Source organism: Eleutherodactylus coqui, chromosome 2 (assembly GCF_035609145.1).
Source record: "Eleutherodactylus coqui strain aEleCoq1 chromosome 2, aEleCoq1.hap1, whole genome shotgun sequence".
In the NCBI taxonomy this organism is placed as follows: Eukaryota; Metazoa; Chordata; class Amphibia; order Anura; family Eleutherodactylidae; genus Eleutherodactylus; species Eleutherodactylus coqui.
In genome coordinates, this window is record NC_089838.1 from 161,239,162 (window position 1) to 161,259,884 (window position 20,723).

Genomic DNA, 20,723 nt, shown 5'->3' on the forward strand with positions numbered 1-20,723 from the left:
AAAGCACAATCACTGCATGGATGACACTCCGCTGCCACTTCTCCTGGGTTACATGCTGCCCAACCCCCCCCCCCGCACGACCCAGTGTCCACAGCGCACACCAAATTGTCCCTGCGCAGCCTTCAGCTGCCCTCATGCCACGCCACACTCATGTCTATTTATAAGTGCGTCTGCCATGAGGAGGAACCGCAGGCACACACTGCAGAGGGTTGGCACGGCTAGGCAGCGACCCTCTTTAAAAGGGGCGGGGCGATAGCCCACAATGCTGTACAGAAGCAATGAGAAATAAAATCCTGTGCCACCGCCATCAGGAGCTGCACACGTGGGCATAGCAATGGGGAACCTATGTGCCACAGACTATTCATTCTGTCAAGGTGTCTGCATGCCCCAGTCAGACCGGGCTTTTTAATTCATAGACACAGGCAGGTACAACTCCCTATTGTGAAGTCCCTGTGGACCGACAGCATGGGTGGCTCCCTGGAACCCACCGGCGGTACATAAAAATATCCCATTGCAGTGCCCATCACAGCTGAGGTAGTAATGTCATGCTTAATGCAGGTGGGCTTCGGCCCACACTGCATGCCCCAGTCAGACTGGGGTTCTTTACAAGTGGAAACAGATGCATTTATAATTCCCTGTGGACCCACAGCATGGGTGGGTGCCAGGAAGCCACCGGCGGTACATAAAAATATCCCATTGCATTGCCCAACACAGCTGAGGTAGTAATGTTGTGCTTAATACAGGTGGGCTTCGGCCCACACTGCATGCCCCAGTCAGACTGGGGTTCTTTACAAGTGGAAACAGATGCATTTATAATTCCCTGTGGACCCACAGCATGGGTGGGTGCCAGGAAGCCACCGGCGGTACATAAAAATATCCCATTGCATTGCCCAACACAGCTGAGGTAGTAATGTCGTGCTTAATGCAGGTGGGCTTCGGCCCACACTGCATGCCCCAGTCTGACTGGGGTTCTTTACAAGTGGAAACAGATGCATTTATAATTCCCTGTGGACCCACAGCATGGGTGGGTGCCAGGAAGCCACCGGCGGTACATAAAAATATCCCATTGCATTGCCCAACACAGCTGAGGTAGTAATGTTGTGCTTAATACAGGTGGGCTTCGGCCCACACTGCATGCCCCAGTCTGACTGGGTTTCTTTACAAGTGGAAACAGATGCATTTATAATTCCCTGTGGACCCACAGCATGGGTGGGTGCCAGGAAGCCACCGGCGGTACATAGAAATATCCGATTGCATTGCCCAACACAGCTGAGGTAGTAATGTCCTGCTTAATGCAGGTGGGCTTCGGCCCACACTGCATGCCCCAGTCAGACTGGGGTTCTTTACAAGTGGACACATGTAGGTTAAACTCCGTGTGCACCTACAGCATGGGTGGCTCCCTGGAACCCACCGGCGATACACAAAAATATCCCATTGCATTGCCCAACACAGCGGATGTAACGTCAGCTGTAATGCAGGTGGGCTAAAAATTCATTTGATTACACTGTAGGCGAGGGCCCACAAAAATTGCTGTATCAACAGTACTAATGTACATCCAAAAAATTGGCCATGGCCAACCAAGAGGGCAGGTGAAACCCATTAATCGCTTTGGTTAATGTGGCTTAAGTGGTAACTAGGCCTGGAGGCAGCCCAGTTTAACGAAAAATTGGTTCAAGTTAAAGTTTCAACGCTTTTAAGAGCATTGAAACATATAAAAATTGTTTAGAAAAATTATATGAGTGAGCCTTGTGGCCCTAAGAAAAATTGCCCGTTCAGCGTGATTACATGAGGTTTCAGGAGGAGGAGCAGGAGGAGGAGGAGGAATATTAGACACAGATTGATGAAGCAGAAATGTCCCCGTTTTGGATGGTGAGAGAGAACGATGCTTCCATCCGCGGGTGCAGCCTACGTATTGCTTACGTATCGCTGCTGTCCGCTGGTGGAGAAGAGAAGTCTGGGGAAATCCAGGCTTTGTTCATCTTGATGAGTGTAAGCCTGTCGGCACTGTCGGTTGACAGGTGGGTACGCTTATCCGTGATGATTCCCCCAGCCACACTAAACACACTCTCTGACAAGACGCTAGCCGCAGGACAAGCAAGCACCTCCAGGGCATAGAGCGCGAGTTCAGGCCACGTGTCCAGCTTCGACACCCAGTAGTTGTAGGGGGCAGAGGCGTCACGGAGGACGGTCGTGCGATCGGCTACGTACTCCCTCACCATCCTTTTACAGTACTCCCGCCGACTCAGCCTTGACTGGGGAGCGGTGACACAGTCTTGCTGGGGAGCCATAAAGCTGGCAAAGGCCTTGGAGAATGTTCCCCTGCCTGCGCTGTACATGCTGCCTGATCTCTGCGCCTCCCCTGCTACCTGGCCCTCGGAACTGCGCCTTCTGCCACTAGCGCTGTCGGATGGGAAGTTTACCATCAGTTTGTCCACCAGCGCCCTGTGGTATAGCATCATTCTCGAACCCCTTTCCTCTTCGGGAATGAGAGTGCAAAGGCTCTCCTTATACCGTGGATCGAGCAGTGTGTACACCCAGTAATCCGTAGTGGCCAGAATGCGTGTAACGCGAGGGTCACGAGAAAGGCATCCTAACATGAAGTCAGCCATGTGTGCCAGGGTACCTGTACGCAACACATGGCTGTCTTCACTAGGAAGATCACTTTCAGGATCCTCCTCCTCTTCCTCCTCCTCAGGCCATACACGCTGAAAGGATGACAGGCAAGCAGCATGGGTACCGTCAGCAGTGGGCCAAGCTGTCTCTTCCTCCTCCTCCTCATGCTCCTCCTCCTCCTCCTCAACACGCTGAGATATAGACAGGAGGGTGCTCTGACTATCCAGCGACATACTGTCTTCCCCCGGCTCTGTTTCCGACATAAACCGGCTGCCTTTATGCTTTGCAGGGAACTTCTCAAGATGCATAGCAGAGGAATGGTGACGCTAATGATTGCAGCATCGCCGCTCACCACCTGGGTAGACTCCTCAAATTTTCCAAGGACCTGGCAGATGGCTGCCAACCAGGGCCACTCTTCTGTAAATAATTGAGGAGGCTGACTCCCACTGCGCCGCGCAAGTTGGAGTTGGTATTCCACTATAGCTCTACGCTGCTCATAGAGTCTGGCCAACATGTGGAGCGTAGAGTTCCACTGTGTGGGCACGTCGCACAGCAGTCGGTGCACTGGCAGATTAAACCTATGTTGCAGTGTCCGCAGGGTGGCAGCGTGCGTGTGGGATTTGCGGAAATGTGCGCAGAGCTGGCGCACCTTTCCGAGCAGGTATGACAAGTGGGGGTAGCTTTTCAGAAAGCGCTGAACCACCAAATTAAAGACATGGGCCAGGCATGGCACGTGCGTGAGGCTGCCGAGCTGCAGAGCCGCCACCAGCTTACGGCCGTTGTCACACACAACCATGCCCGGTTGGAGGCTCAGCGGCGCAAGCCAGTGGTCGGTCTGCTCTGTCAGACCCTGCAGCAGTTCGTGGGCCATGTGCCTCTTCTCTCCTAAGCTGAGTAGTTTCAGCACGGCCTGCTGACGCTTGCCCACCGCTGTGCTGCCACGCCGCGTGACACCGACTGCTGGCGACGTGCTGCTGACACATCTTGATTGCGAGACAGAGGTTGCGTTGGAGGAGGAGGAGGAAGGTGCTTTAGTGGAGGAAGCATACACCGCCGCAGATACCACCACCGAGCTGTGGCCCGCAATTCTGGGGGTGGGTAGGACTCTGTCCCAGCCTCCACTAAATTCACCCAATGTGCCGTCAGGGAGATATAGTGGCCCTGCCCGCCTGTGCTTGTCCACGTGTCCGTTGTTAAGTGGACCTTGGCAGTAACCACGTTGGTGAGGGCGCGCACAATGTTGCGGGAGACGTGGTCGTGCAGGGCTGGGACGGCACATCGGGAAAAGTAGTGGCGACTGGGAACTGAGTAGCGCGGGGCAGCCGCCGCCATCATGCTTTTGAAAGCCTCCGTTTCCACAAGCCTATACGGCAGCATCTCTAGGCTGATCAATTTTGCAATGTGCACGTTTAACGCTTGAGCGTGCGGGTGCGTGGCGTCGTACTTGCGCTTGCGCTCAAACTGTGGCACTAGCGACGTCTGGACGCTGCGCTGAGAGACATTGCTGGATGGGGCCGAGGACAGCGGAGGTGAGGGTGTGGGTGCAGGCGAGGAGACGGTAGTGCCTGTGTCCTCAGAGGGGGGTTGGATCTCAGTGGCAGGTTGGGGCACAGGGGGAGAGGCAGTGGTGCAAACCGGAGGCGGTGAACGGGCATCGTCCCACCTTGTGGGGTGCTTGGCCATCATATGCCTGCGCATGCTGTTGGTGGTGCCTCCCCAGCTGATCTTGGCGCGAAAGGTTGCACACCACTGTTCGTCGGTCGTCAGGCGTCTCTGTGAAAAACTGCCACACCGTAGAGCACCTTGACCTGTGCAGGGTGGCATGGCGCGAGGGGGCGCTTTGGGAAACAGTTGGTGGATTATTCGGTCTGGCCCTGCCTCTACCCCTGGCCACCGCACTGGCTCGGCCTGTGCCCACACCCTCACTTGGCCCTCCGCGTCCTCGGCCGTGTCCACATCCTCTAGGCCTACCCCTACCCCTCAGCATGCTGTATTACCAGTGATTTGATTTCCCAGGCAGGAAAGAAATTGGCGCAAGGCTGCACTCAACTGTAGCTGGTTGCGTCTGATTTTTTTACGTTCTCCACGCAGCACACACGTACCCAGAGCCCTTAGGACTGACAGAGGCAGGACAAATATACTTTCTTCCCTTTTGTTTAAAAGGATAGGCCCACTGCGTCTATTCACTTAATAATAAGTTTAATAACTGACACTGTGTTGCGTCCCTGCAAAAGTGTCACAGAACTTTACTGTTGCAGAGTTATTAACTGTGGCAGAGCAGGTATTTCCCAGGCAGGAAAGAAATTGGCGCAAGGCTGCACTCAACCGTAGCTGGTTGCGTCTGATTTTTTTTACGTTCTCCACGCAGCACACACGTACCCAGAGCCCTTAGGACTGACAGAGGCAGGGCAAATATACTTTCTTCCCTTTTGTTTAAAAGGATAGGCCCACTGCGTCTATTCAATGACTAATAACTGTGTTGTGGCCCTGCCTACACAATTCTGTGCCTGTAGTATCAATGGAGGGTGCAATGCTCTGCACCGCCGATTTTGAGAAGAAAAAAAAAGCAACACAACTAACAGCAGCCTGCACAGTACTCCACACAGTTAAATGTGGCCCTAGAAAGGACCGTTGAGGATCTTGAAGGCTACACTCACTCCTAACACTCTCCCTGCCTAAGCACCACTTCTGTCCCTAATACCGGGTGCAATGCTCTGCACTGCCGATTTTGAGAAGAAAAAAAAATTAGCAACACAGCTAACAGCAGCCTGCACAGTACTCCACACAGTTAAATGTGGCCCTAGAAAGGACCGTTGAGGTTCTTGAAGGCTACACTCACTCCTAACACTCTCCCTGCCTAAGCACCACTTCTGTCCCTAATACCGGGTGCAATGCTCTGCACTGCCGATTTTGAGAAAAAAAAAAATGTTTCCACTGATAACAGCAGCCTGCCCACACGTAGATGTGGCCCTAAGAAGGACCGTTGGGGTTCTTGAAGCCTACACTCACTACAAACACTCTCCCTACAGCAACTCCAATAGAACAGCACTGTCCCTCAGCTAACTCACAAGGCATGTGTGGCGAGCCGCGGGAGGGGCCGATTTTTATACTCGGGTGACATCAGATCTCCCCAGCCACTCACTGCAGGGGGGTGGTATAGGGCTTGAACGTCACAGGGGGAAGTTGTAATGCCTTCCCTGTCTTTCAATTGGCCAGAAAAGCGCACTAACGTCTCAGAGGAAACTGAAAGTAACCGGAACACCGCGTGGTACTCGTTACGAGTAACGAGCATCCCGAACACCGTAATATTCGCACGAATATCAAGCTCGGATGAGTACGTTCGCTCATCTCTAAACACAATCTTTAATTATTTTTTTTCTGTGCAAAACTGCAAAGATCCCCCATATTATTGCACAACCAACATCTAATACTAGATTTACACAATCTCATGAAGACTATTTAGTCCATTTGCTATTTACAAGATTTTACTGTTGGTAGAGCTCACAGGGTTCGCCATCCAAAGCATTTTGCTGAAAATATACCTAGAGATATCTTGGTGTATAAACTGTTTTCATATAAAATAAAAAGTGATGGAGGCTGTCAGAAAGAAAGGTCAGCTACCAGGGCCAAATCAAACAATAATGTTATACGCAGACTTGTCTGCAACTACTCTTCAACATTGTTGTCTACTGACTCGGATATCATCAGTTCTGTGGGAAATCAAGATTCCATATAAATGGGGATTCTCATTTCGTATGCTGGTTTTTAGAACAATACCATGTATATTGTAAAATCTGTACATGAGGGATCTGAACTTTCACACTAGTGGAATTCACAAATTTCATCTCCAACCAGTAACGCAAAGCAACCACCTTCTTGCATCACCGATGATTGACATACTGCAAGTTCCCACAAACACGTTGACTATTGAGTTATATAAGCATGCACCACAGGTGCCCTGATGGATGCTACTTCTGAACTTGGTAACTATTGTACACTTTTAAATCCCTACTAAGTCACAGCTTAAAGCTGTTTTTTCTTGCTCAGTTACCAGCTTGTGGACATTTAACTGTCCTTATGTTTTATTTATATTATGTTTTTGTGTATCCTTTTGATTAGCAGTAGAGATGAGCGAGCACCAAAATGCTCGGGTGCTCGTTGCTCGAGTCGAGCTTTCGGCGATGCTCGAGGGTTCGTTTCGAGTAACGAACCCCATTGAAGTCAATGGGCGACTCAAGCATTTTTGTATATGGCCGATGCTTGCTAAGGTTTTCATTTGTGCAACTCTGCAAAAACCTACGAAAGTGATGGAAACGACACAGAAACGGATAGGGCAGGCGAGGGGCAACATGCAGGGCTGCGTCTCAGGTTCCCAGGTCTCACTATTAATCCACAATAGTGGCAAGAGTGGGCCCTTCCATCTTAACAATTTTTACTTTGGACAAACCCTCATTAGCGGGCCCTGGGTCAGCCTCTGTCCCAGCAAACACCTTGTGTGGCCCAAGGTGCTGTGAGTGACATAGCAATGGGGACTCCATGTGTCTACACACTACTCATTCTGTTTGGGTGTCGGATACCTCGTCGACAATGCAAGGGGTAAACCATCTGCACTCTGCACCCTACCCAAGTCTGTCAGTGTTTTGGGGACAGACAGGTACAACTCCGCTATGGCAAGTCTGTGTGCAGCCGCAGCATGGGTGGCTAGCAGGAACACACAGACGGTACAGAAAGAAATCCCATTGCAGTGCCCCTAATAGCTGAGGTTACGAGAGAGGAAATACATGTTGCTCCTCCCCCTCGTCCTCCTCCTCCAAAACACGCTGAGATATAGACATGAGGGTGCTCTGACCTTCAAGCGACATACTCTCTTCCCCTGTCTCCTGTTCCGACCGCAAAGCATCAGCCTTTATGCTTTGCAGCGAACTTCTCAGCAGGCATAGCAGAGGAATGGTTACGCTAATGATTGCAGCATCGCCGCTCACCATCTGGGTAAACTCCTCAATGTTTCCGAGGATGTGGCAGATGTCTGCCATCCAGGCCCACTCCTCGGTAAAGAATTGGGGAGGCGGACTCCCACTACGCCGCCCATGTTGGAGTTGGTATTCCACTATTGCTCTACGCTGCTCATAGTGCCTTGCCAACATGTGGAGCATAGAATTCCACCGTGTGGGCACGTCGCACAGCAGCCGGTGCTCTGGCAGATTAAACCGATGTTGCAGGGTCTGCAGGGTGGCAGCGTCCGTGGTGGACTTGCGGAAATGTGCAAAATTATTAAGGAAACATTAGAACAATATCTTAGGGAATAGTTTGAAACCAATGCCCCTTCACTACCAAATCCCAATCTGTTGTGGAACACTGATAAGGCATACTTCATAAGAACATTCATAAAATTGGGACATTAAGTGAAAAAAAGAGAAATAGTTTACTTTACTCTTTAGCTGCAGACATGAGGAAATTGGAGCACCAAAATAAAATCAAACAGACACTACAAAAAGCAAGGGTACTTCTCCAGTTTCGGCGACCAATATCTGGTTGTTTACTACAACACTATGAGAAAAATTAAGGAAAACTAAGGTTGTGTATTATTCTCAAAAGAATAAGGAATGGAAGTTAGTTTCCCACCTTAAGGGCGCCCACCCACTGGCGATTTTTTTTTTCTTTGCGTTTTTTCTCAAGACCAATTAGAATTGAATGTACTCCTGTCCACTGGCGGTTTTTTTTTGCATTGCGTTGCGTTTTTTAACATAGGAACTGTCAGTTGCATATGTGTCCTTATTTTTCTCCTAATGCACCCATGAAAGTCAATGGAAATTAATGGAAAAGCCGCGAAAACGCGGCAAAAAACGCCGCAAAAACGCGGCGTTTTTCACGCACGAAAATCGCAAACGCCAGTGGGTGGGCGCCCTAAGGGTGCATTTAGGCGTCTCTCTCTGCAGGGGGAGGAGGCTGGAAGAGTCGGGAGCAGTGCTCTGAGCTCCCGCCCCCTCTCTGCCTCCTCTCCACCCCCTGCACTATTTTCAATAAGGAGAGGCGGGACGGGGTGGAGCTAATCCCCAAAACTTAGCCCTGCCCCCGTTCTGCCTCCTCTCATTGCAAATAGTGCTGAGGGGTGGAGAGCACTGCTCCCGCCTCTTCCAGCCTCCTGCCCCTGCAGAGAGAGACGCCGTATATCGGCTGGGCGTGAAAACCCAGCTGATATACGGTCATCTGAATGCACCCTAAGGGCTCAGTCAGACGAGCGTTTTTCCGCGCGATTTGCGCATGCGCATGCATCCGGCGATTTTATAAAATCATTGCTTTGCAATGGTATCGGACACATGAGCGCTTTTTATGCGCTCGTCCGATAAATTATAGAACAGAAATCGCAGATCGCACCTATCTGCGAACTGCGATTCCTGTTCTCTTCTCTATATGCGCTCAATGGGGCCGGCGGCAGCAGCGCCGACCCCATTGAGAACCTATAGTAGACAAATCATTCTCCTCTGCCACAGCTGTAACAGCTGTGGCAGAGAAAAATAATGTTTGCCCATTGAATTCAATGGAGCCGGCAATACAGCCAGCTCCATTGAAAGCAATGGGCTGCCGGCGAGCGCGGGATGAATTTTCGGGAATTTTCGGCAGACAGAGTTGAGCCGTGGCCGGCGGCAGTTCTCCTGAACTGCTCTCTGTAGTATTCAGCAGCCGGGGATTTAAAATCCCCGGCTGCTGAATGAGCTGCCTCTGATTGGTCCCTGCGCTGAGCCAATCAGAGGCAGCACTCACTCGCCCATTCATGAATTATCTGGTGGATGCCTCATTGTGGCATGTACATTATCATACCTTTTCTGTACGATCATTGTTTGGGCATCAATCTGTGCTTTTCATAGTATATATGCTGTTTATGTAAAAACCTTTTAATAAAAAGTATTAAAAAGAAAAATACACCATTTAAAAAAGACTGTATTTCACTGTCTATTGTGAAATAATCTGTTTCTAATGAATCTGTTTCTAATTTGTAAGGAATATAAGTACATTCTCTTTAAGGCCTATTTTACACAAGTGAGACGATGTAGCCGCAAGAAAATTGCTGTGATATTGCATCGGTGGTCCATGCGATAACGCTGGGTTTTCTAGTGGCAATACCACGATTTTGTGGTGCTACAAAGTTGCGTGACTTTATAGCACCACCAGTGAGGATTTTTGCGGGCTGGAAGTATAAGCCCTACCCCAAAAATAAACCCTATCTGCAGACAAAACTGGCGATTTTCTGGCTGGGGAACTTTTCAAAGCTACAGAAGCTACATCTGCAATGGTGTATAAGCTGTGAATAGAGGATTCCTTGATGAATGTAAAGAGTGATGATTAGTATTGCTACATAAAGTAAGATAAGTTATGAAATTATGAAAACAGTGAAAATACTTTCTGGTTAAGTCAAAGAAAAAAGTACATGTAATCTCTTCTTTTAAAAAAGAAGGAATTTCTTATTGATTCCAAATTAGGGATAAACGAGCATGCTCGTCCGAGCTTGATGCTCGTTCAAGGATAAGCATACTCGAAGGTACTCATTACTCGAGCGAGCACCACGCAGTGCTCGAGAAAATTGCACCCTCTCCTCCCCACATGTTTAGCTGCTTTTTTAGCCAATGAACATGCAGGGAAGGCTTTGGCAACTCCGGCTATGACGTGCCAACCCTGTGCACATCTATAGCAGTGACTGGCTGGCCGGATCAGGTTACCTACGAGCATAAAAACTTAGGTCAACTGATGCTCACCTTACACGCAGGCTGGATTAGCTGAGGGACTGAGCCGCTGTGAATGAGGGAGAGTGGTAGTGTAGTTTAGAAGAAGTGTGAAGGCAGGGATCCATTTTCCAAGAACCCAGCAGTTCTTTTTAGGACTACAACTGTACTTTTGTGCATCAGCAGTTTGGCTGGATGAGACCAGTAGTGCACACCAACCATTCACAAGCATTCCGGCTGTATACTGCATGCTGTTACCGGTTTTATGCAGTATACCGCTAGTGGTGTACACAAAGTAGATAGGAAGTAACAAAACTCCTCTCATTTTTCATTTTTGTATTTTTTTGGGGTTAAAGCATACCCAAAATCTCCCTGTGTGTGTCCTGTCGATGCACACTATCTAAGAAAACGGTACGCAGTTTACTTTTTTTGGGGGGGGGAGGGGGGGGCTTAAAGCGTATGCAATATACCCCTGTGTGTGTCCTGTCGATGCATACTATCTGTGTGCTTTACAGTTGTGGCTGGCTGGGAGCAGTAGTGCACCAACTTTTGTATTACGCATCAAGGCCTGTTCCCAGCCTTTCAGTAATAGTGTTCTCAGCCTGCAGTGCCATACAACGAGCTCTCACCGTGAAACTGCACTCTAAAATTTTCTAGCCTACTGCAAACTATTTCAATTATATTGTTCTAGGTCTGCAGTGCATTAGAAAGAGGTCTCACCACGAAACAGTACTGTAATATTTCCTGGGCCACTGCAAACTATGTAAGTTATATCGTTCTATGTCTGCAGTGTATTAGACAGAGGTCTCACCGCTAAACAGTACTCTAATATTTCCTGGGCCACTGCAAACTATTTCAGTTATATAGTTCTAAGTCTGCAGTGCATTAGAAAGAGGTCTCACCGTGAAACAGTACTGTAATATTTCCTGGGCTACTGCAAACTATTGCAGTTATACCGTTTTATGTCTGCAGTGCATTAGAAAGAGATCTCACTGCGAAACAATACTCTAATATTTCCTGGGCCACTGCAAACTATTTCAGTTATATCGTTCTAAGTCTGCAGTACATTAGACAGAGGTCTCACCGCTAAACAATACTGTAATATCTCCTGGGCCACTGCAAAGTATTTCAGCTCTGCCACTGTGCAGGGCGTCTCACAATACCCTTTCCTTGAGGCGGGTTAAGATAGCTGCAGTAACCAGCACTATGCACTGGCTTTAGAGTCCACTCCGACTCCATACAGCCTCTATTATCTACAAGTCTGTATGAGCGGTAAATTACCCCTAGGTATCAGCAGAAGACAGTGGGTTAATTTTTTCAAGTCACAGCATAGAGTTTCCGCTATCTACAAGTCTCTGTGTGCCGTGAATAAGTCACAGTTGTCAGCGGCGTACAGTGGGGTAATTTATTTGGGCCCTGCTCTATTCTTAATCTGCCATAATGAGGAGTAGGGGTAAGGGTCGAGGACGTGGACGCGGACATGGGCATCCAAGTGAGGGTGTGGGCACAGTCTGAGTTCCTGGGCATGGTGAATCACAGCTGGCTGCTGAGAGATTAGGAGAGAGGCAAGTTTCTGGGCTCCCCAGCTTCATATCACAATTTACAGGTCCGCGTGGTAGACCTTTATTACAAACAGAGCAGTGCGAGCAGGTCCTGTTGTTGATGGCAGAAAACACGTCCAGCAATGTATCGACCACCCAGTCTTCTACGCAGTCCACTACTCCCGGCCTAGGGACTGTAACTCTGAATCCCCTGGCTGCTCCTTCTTCCTTCCAGCCTCCTCACTCCATGAAAATGACATATTCTGAGCAGGCAGACTCCCAGGAACTGTTCTCTGGTCCCTGCCATGAGTGGGAAAAAACGGTTCCTCTCTCACCTGAGGAGTTTGTTGTGACCGATGCCCAACCTTTGGAAAGTTCCCGGAGGCTAGGCACTTCCGGCAACTGTCTTAAGAGCTTTTTGTGGATAAGGATGATAAGACACAGTTGTCTGTCAGTGAGGTAGTAGTAAGGGCAGTAAGTCCGAGGAAGGAGCGCACAGAGGATTCAGAGGAAGAGCTGCTGGACGATGAGGTGACTGACCACACCTGGATTGCTAAGCCTACTGAGGACAGGGCTTCAGAGGGGGAGGCAAGTGCAGCAGCAGGACAGGTTGGAAGAGGCAGTGGAGTGGCCAGGGGTAGAGGCAGGGCCAGAGCGAAGAATCCCCTAACTGTTTCATAAAGCACCTCCTCGCGGCAAGCCTCCTTGCAGAGGGCTAGGTGTTCAAAGGTGTGGATGTTTTTTAGTGAGAGCGTGGATGACTGACGAACAATGGTGTGCAACCTGTGTTGCACCAAGATCAGCCGGGGAGCCATCACTACCAGCCTCACCACCACCAGCATGCGCAGGCATATGATGGCCAAGCACCCCACAAGGTGGGACGAAGGCCATTCACCACCTCCGGGTCACACCACTGCCTCTTCCCCTGTGCCACAACCTGGCACACAGATCCAACCCCCCTCCCAGGACACAGGCCAAGTGCCTCCCGGCCTGCACCCACACCCTCACCTCCACGGTCCTCCTATCCATCCAGCAATGTCTCTCAGCGCAGTGTTCAGCTGTCGCTAACACAAGCATTGGAGCGAAAGCGGAAATACACTGCCACTCACCCAAATGCACAAGCAGTGGGAAAGCGTCAGCAAGTTGTGCTGAAACTACTCAGCTTAGCAGAGAAGAGGCTCACGGCCCACGAACTGTTGCAGGGTCTGACAGAGCAGACCGTCCTCTGGCTTTCGCCGCTGAGCCTCCAAACAGGCATGGTCGTGTGTGACAACGGCCGTAACCTGGTGGCAGCTCTGCAGCTCGGCAGCCTCACACACGTGCCATGCCTGGCCCACATCTTCAATCTGATGGTTCAGCGGTTTCTGAAAAACTACCACCACTTGTCTGACCTGCTCGGCAACGTGCGCCGCGTCTGCGCACATTTCCGCAAGTCCACCACAGACGCTGCCACCCTGAGGACCCTGCAACGTCAGTTTCAGCTGCCAGAGCACCGACTGTTGAGCGATGTGCCCACATGCTGGAATTCTACACTGCACATGTTGGCCAGGCAGTACAAGCAGCGTAGAGCAATAGTGGAATACCAGCTGCAACATGGGCGGTTGAGTGGTAGTCAGCCTCCGCAATTCTTTACTGAGGAGTGGGCATGGATGGCAGATATCTGCCAGGTCCTCTGAAACTTTGAGGAGTCTACCCAGATGGTGAGCGGTGATGCGACCATCATTAGCGTTATCATCCCACTGCTTTGCCTGTTGAGAAGTTCGCTGCTAAGCATAAAGGCCAACACTTTGCGGTTGGAACAGGATATGGGGATGACAGTATGTCGCTTGATAGCCAGACCACCCTAATGTCTATATCTCAGCGCGTTTTGGAGGAGGAGGAGGGGGAGGGGGAGGGGGAAGAGACAGCTTGCCACACTGCAGAGGGTACCCATGCTGCTTGTCTCTCATCTGTTCAGTGTGTATGGGCTGAAGAGGAGGAGGAGGATGATCCTGAAAGTCATCCTCTTAGTGAGGACAGTGATGTCTTGCGTACTGGGACCCTGGCACACATGGCTGACTTCATGTTAGGCTGCCTTTCCTGTGACCCTCGCATTAGACGCATTCTGGCCAACAGATTACTGGGTGTACACCCTTCTATACCCGCGATATAAGGAGAACCTTTGCACTCTCATTGCCGAAGAGGAATGGAGTACGAGAGTGATGCAATACCACAGGGCCCTTGTGGAAAAAGTGATGCTAAAGTCCCCATCTGACAGCGATAGTGGCAGAAGACGCAGTTCCGAGGGCCAAGTAGCAGGGGAGGCGCGGGGATCAGGAAGCATGTCCAGCGCAGGCAGGGAACACTCTCCAAGGCCTTTGCTAGCTTTATGGCTCCCCAGCAGGGCTGTGTTGCCACTCCCCAGTCAGGGCTCAGTCGGAGAGAGCACTGTAAAAAGATGGTGAGGGAGTACGTAGCCGATCGTACCACCGTCCTCCGTGATGCCTCTGCTCCATGCAACTATTGGGTGTCAAAGCTGGACATGTGGCACGAACTTGCGCTGTACACCCTGGAGGTGCTGGCCTGCCCTGCCGCTAGCATCTTGTCAGAGAGGGTGTTTAATGCAGCTGGGGGAATCATCACGGATAAGCGTACCCGCCTGTCAACTGCCAGTGCCGACATGCTTACACTCATAAAGATGAACAAAGGCTGGATTTCCCCAGACTTCTCTTCTTCACTGGCAGAAAGAAGTGGAACCTAATGATTCTTTTCGCTGCAACAGGAGAAAAATGCATCCTCTATCACCACAAAAAAAAGGGGAATTAGCTTTGTCAATCACTCTCGGATATTATTACTCCTCCTCCTACTCCTCCTCCTAAAACAGCATGTCATTACGCTGAACTGCCAATTTTACTGCGACCCAAAAGGCTCTGTCCAAAAGTTTTTTACAATTTTTCAAAGTTTTAAAAGTATTTATACTTTAACAGAAACCAATTTGTTTCACAGGGCTGCCTCTAGGCTATGTTACAAATTAAGCAACAGCGAGCTGTATCTTTAAAAAATGTTTATGGGTTTCACCTGCCCTCGCGGTTGAGCAATTTTTCAGGAGTACACCAATTTTCCAGGCCCTTGCCTATACTGTTATCTAATTAATTTTTCCGGCCTTTGGCTACACTCTTGGTAACCAAGTTTTTTCAGGTGTTAGCCTATACTCTTGGTACACCAATGTTTCAGGGGTTCGCCTACACTATTGCTGCAGAAATGTTACAGCAATCCGCCTATACACTTGGTACAGAAATGTTACAGGGGATTGCCTATACTCTTGCTACATAAATGTTACTGGGGTCCACCGATACTTTTGCTACAGAAATGTTACAAGGGTCCCCCTATACTTTTGCTACAGACATGTTGCAGGGGTTCGCCTATACTCTTGCTACATGCATGTGATTTGGGGTCTGCCTATATTCTTGCTACAGAAATGTTATTGGGGTCCGGCTATACTTTTGCTACAGAAATGTTACTGGTATCCGCCTATACTCTTGCTACAGAAATGTTACAGGGGTTCACCTATAGTCTTGCTACATAAATGTTACAGGGGTCCACCTATACTCTTGCTACATAAATGTGATTGGGGTCCGCCTATACTCTTGCTACATAAATGTTACTGGGGTCCGCCTATACTCTTGCTACAGAAATGTTACTGGGGTCCGCCTATACACTTGTTACTGAAAGATTTTAGGGGTTCGCCTATACTCTTACTACAGAAATGTTACTGGGATCTGCCTATAGTGTGGATGCACAAAGGTTTCCCCTTGCGGTGTTTAGCTGCCTGACACATACACAGAATGAAGTGTGGGGACACATGGATTTCCCATAGCTATTTAACTCACGGCACCTTGGGTCACACAAGGTGGAGGCTGAGACCGAGCCTTACTCAGGGCCAGCTGACACACTTCCCTCACAGAGTATTGCAGGTCCTACCTCGGTCATGGTTTCTCGGCCCTATTATGCCACCTCCTCTTCCTGCTTGGGGTCTGGGGATCAGCGGTGAGCAACATGTATATTCTCTCGTGTTACCACAGTTATCTGAGACAGTGGTTTGGGCCAAACAAAAGGAGCGTTACTGCATTAATGAGATGTTCCCAGCTGTACTAGCATCCGAATCTGCTTGAGGCCCACGATTACTGAGCGTGTGGGCAGAGGCCAAGGTCCTGGGGGGGAAGAATCAACTGCGCCAGGTATGGCCTGTGGAACTTCTTTGTAGTTCATCTGTCAGGGTAATATTTCTTACGTACAGCACCAAACTGGCCCACCCCACTTGCCCCGCTGCCGGCGGTAAGAAGAGACACCACACGGAGGTCTGGTATAGTTTCTCACACGGGACATGGCTCTTCTTTATTACCGATTACATGAGATCTTATACCCTGTCTCATCACCAGCAAGGGGTGATGGGCTCATAACCATATATGGGAAGTCCGGATTTCCGGCCTGAGACAGTGAAAACAGTCGTTATCTTGCTACGGCGCCTCTGGCTTATGTACAGAAAATCACGTATTCAATTAACTCCAGTGCAAAGAATCACCCACTCAATTCTAAGAAAACGGCCAAGCATGCATTCTCCATATATGGGAAGTCCGGATTTCCGGCCTAAGACAGTGAAAATTATGTACATAGTGGAACATCTTGATATCTTGCTTCTGGGAAAACGGCCAAGTACATGCGTCCTTCGTCCGATTCTTCATTGCTGTACATTTTAAGATACATTTTGTTCAAGACACATTTTGTCTTCGCCTGGCAAGGCCTCTTGGCATATCTGATGTTAGGCGACATATAAGTTTTTTTCTCATTTGGAATTGAATAGAACTTGCATATAGGTATAAAAGTATAAAGAACATATGGCAATATATATATATATATATATATATATATATATATATATATATATATATATATATATATATATATATATATCCTCACAAACCCCCCTAAAAAACTTAATATGGAGATCAAGCATCAGACCTTGCACTCTTCCTCGGTCGTCTCTCCCTTGCGTCAGGGTTTCTCCACTGCCCGTAAGTCCCTACTCCTAAAAGGGAGGGATCCCTACCTCACCTCAGAAGGAGGCCATGGATTCCCTGGGCTTATTTCCGGGCATCCATACCCTCTCTCTGCACGAGTTAACACCCCACAGGGTATGCCCTCGCCGGAACCTAAGGTCTTCTGCACTTTCCCTAGGCAAATGGGAAGTCCACTGACAGTCCATCTTATGAGACCGGGGCGGCGCAGTACTAGTACATTTCTCCATTCTTCTGGTAACGTACGTGGTTGGCATTATCGGAACTGGCTCTTCATCTTTTTTCAAACAAGGGAAATTTTGGTCATATTATCCAGTCCCTTACTCATACTCTTTTTGATCAAAGGGATAATACACATACAGGAAGTTACATACCCAACCTCTTTCTGCTAAAATCATATTCAGGGCCACTCTAGGGCCATGGATGCAGTGGGCCCTAATTGGTCAGCTAACCCTTGTAAAGCATCTCTGGTGTAGTTTACAACCTCTGCTGATTGTAACAGATATAATTCATCCAATCTACATTATTATTAACAGTGACAATAGCAAATAAGGACTCAAAACCTGCTTTAACCTGATCTCTAGAATTAAATTAATCTCGCACCCCCCTTGGCACTCCTCTTGCATCTATGTATACATGTGGATCAAAGTTACCACCTGGAGCGTCGACTTCTCTCTTAGCACGATGCGGTGATGGATTCTCACCCTCAGTGTACTCTTATTGATTGCACATTTGATTGTATTAATTTGTTCTGAAACAGGGGGCTAGTGTACAGTAGTCAAAGGTGTGTGTTAGAGAAATTGTACCACATTATAGCATGTAAAGGATATGCAGGATCATTAGTTTTTTCGGTGCGAAGTGTGGATCCAAGTGGGCTTTCCTTCGAGCTTGACTGCAGTTGGGGTGGTGAACAACATCTGGTAGGGACATTCAAAACGGGTTTCTCTCAAACTTTTTTACATAGACCCTGTCACCTGGTTTTAGATTGTGACACTCATCTGTAGGACCTGGGAGAAAAGCAGAGACTGCAGAATGGATTACTAACAATTCCTTGGGGAGGCCTATGACAACATTAACAAGAAAATCATTCCCCAAACTCAGCTACTGTGGCATGTATCCTCCGGAGAAAAAGAAAAACTAATAGAAGACACTCAATTCAAGATTTGCCCATTTTCTTCATTGCCTTTTGTATCTACTTTCCCACTACTCCGCAGATGGTAGGGTGTGTGAAAAGCCTGGAATATATCCCAAAACAGACATGATGTGTTGCATTATTTCACCTGTGAAGTGTGTACCTTTGTTTGACTCAATCACTTCCGGTACCCCATATCTGCAGATTACCTCATTCATGAGCTTCTGTGCGGTTACCTGGAAATTACTTTGGTAACAGGGTAGGTCTCTCCAACCTGAAAAACATCAACAACAACAAGCACATATTCATGCTTCCCAACAAGTGGGAGCTGAGTGTAGCCAATTTGCAATCCCTGAAATGGGTAGAGTGGTCTAGGCAAGTGTGATGTGGCAAATTTTACTTCTGCCCTGCTGCTTACGGCAAAGATCATGCAAAATTGGACAAATGATGCAGCAGCTACAGAAAACCAAGGAGCCACCTGTCCTCATTCAAGCGTCGACATCATTGTTGCTTTGAGAGGTGCGTCTTTCCGTGCGTCAGCTGGGCCATCATGGGGCACAGGGACCGTGGTAGGCAAGTGCTGTTGACTGTTTGCCATACGCCATCCCTTTTTAGTCCATTTTTCCTTTTTTTTCTTTGCTGGCTTGTAACTGTAAAGTCATTAGCATATCAAAGTCCAAGTTTTTATCAAAGTCCAAGTTTTTATATCAAAGTCCAAGTTCATATCAAAGTCCAAAGTTATTGTCAAATTCTTCTTTCTTCTTTCTTCCACAGCTTGAGGGCCGCTGCTTTTGCTGTGTGGTCTGTGATGGCATTACCTCTCGCTTCTCCGGTGTAGGAATTGGTGTGAGCTTTCCACCTTGTCAGGTAGAAGTAGGGCCTCCGTGAGACTCTGCACCGCTGCATCATTCTCAATTGGCTGTCCTGCTGAGGTAAAAAACTGTCTGGCCTTCCATGTTGGGCCGTAATCATGAGCTATGCCAAATGCATACCGGGAGTCAGTGTAAATGTTTGCCGTCTTACCTTCCTCCACTCTACACGCCTCAGCGAGGGCCTTTAGATCCGCTTCTTGTACTGCGACATGCGGAGGCATTCTGCTTTTAGGACATCTTGTTGCGTAACCACTGTATATCCAGTGTGGAGTCGTCAATCACCCTGGGTACCATCTATAAAAAACAACTCAAAATATGCATTATTAACAAGGGCTTTCAGTAACTTTTTTAAACCTAAATTTTCTTGTTGCATCACTGCTAGACAATCAGGCTGGTATTTTATTTCAAAAAGATCAGAACCTTGTTGCAAAAAATTTAAAAATTTAAAAATGACTTGCAAAAAATTTAAAAATGGCTGACTTGCAATACCTAGATCACCTATGCCTTCTCCTCCCCCCCCCTTTAAACCAGGGTACTCAATTGGAACAATAGTACCCGGTTTAAGGTAGTACAACATTGTAAAAAGATTTGATGGATGCAGATAAGGCCTGTAAGATGTTAGCACCAATAACAGACATGAGTTACATCGGGGCAGAATAATCTACAAAACATCTACTAATATTGGAAATGTGAGATCCCTTTAAGTGAATTCATTATTAGTCTGTTCCTGCCTGCAATGTCTTATCAAATCTGAGACAGGAGAAAAAACAAAACAAAAACTTTTACTAGCTGTTCAAGCTCCTCACCCCCTCCCTTGTGGACAAGAGGGATGAAACATTACGTACTATTACATGATCTAGCTCCACCCCTTCGATATTGGCTCCGTGAGTCTTTTTTCAGAGCTCATTTCAGCTTAACAGTCCAAGCATCCACATCACAACCAAGCAAAGTCCCATGCATGGGGAGGACTTTTATCCCCAGTCATTACCTGCATCACACATTCCACACAGCCCGAACACAGGTCAATAACTCTCATCCATCCATGCTCTCAAGTCTGCTCCGTCACCCCCCATTGAAGGTGTACCAGTACATACAGATGCACAGACAAAAAAAGTTTGGCAAACATACATACATCAGTTGAAAAACATTGAGGTGAGTGCTATCTTTGACAAATTATGTGAAAAAGTTTGCTGAGTGACTGAGACATTCTATCTTTCTTATTTACTGAAGCTATTATATGCTGTATTAAACGCTGAAGTATTTTAGAATACGTGGGTATTTTTCAGCCCCCCTTGACTCTCAGCCCAGGGTCAAATACAGAGAAAGAGAGACAAGTCTGAAAGCCCCCACCTTTGTAAAACAAACTGTTATCTCTCTACGAATATGAAACACAGACTGAATTGTTTTAGCTTAAACTATTGCCTGCATTTGAACTCCTAATTAACACATATGCTGGGACCTTGCAACATTCATTTTCAACCCCTGTATAAGTAGGAATATAACTTAGAAATTGCTATATTTCTTGCCTACTAAGACAGTATAACTAATTAAATTCATTTCAATTCATTTTAAGCAAGCAGAGACATTCTCCAGGGTCAGCACTTCATTCTCTCTCGCTGTTATCTTCCGACCTTGAAAAGCTTACACAGACTCGCAGCTACATGTCAACAAACCCTTCTCCCCTAAAAGCAAGCTCAGTTAACTATTTGCACATACAGTATATACATATATACACACATATATATCCATATCTATTATCTATCTTGTATTATACACCTTTTCTTCTTTCTTTG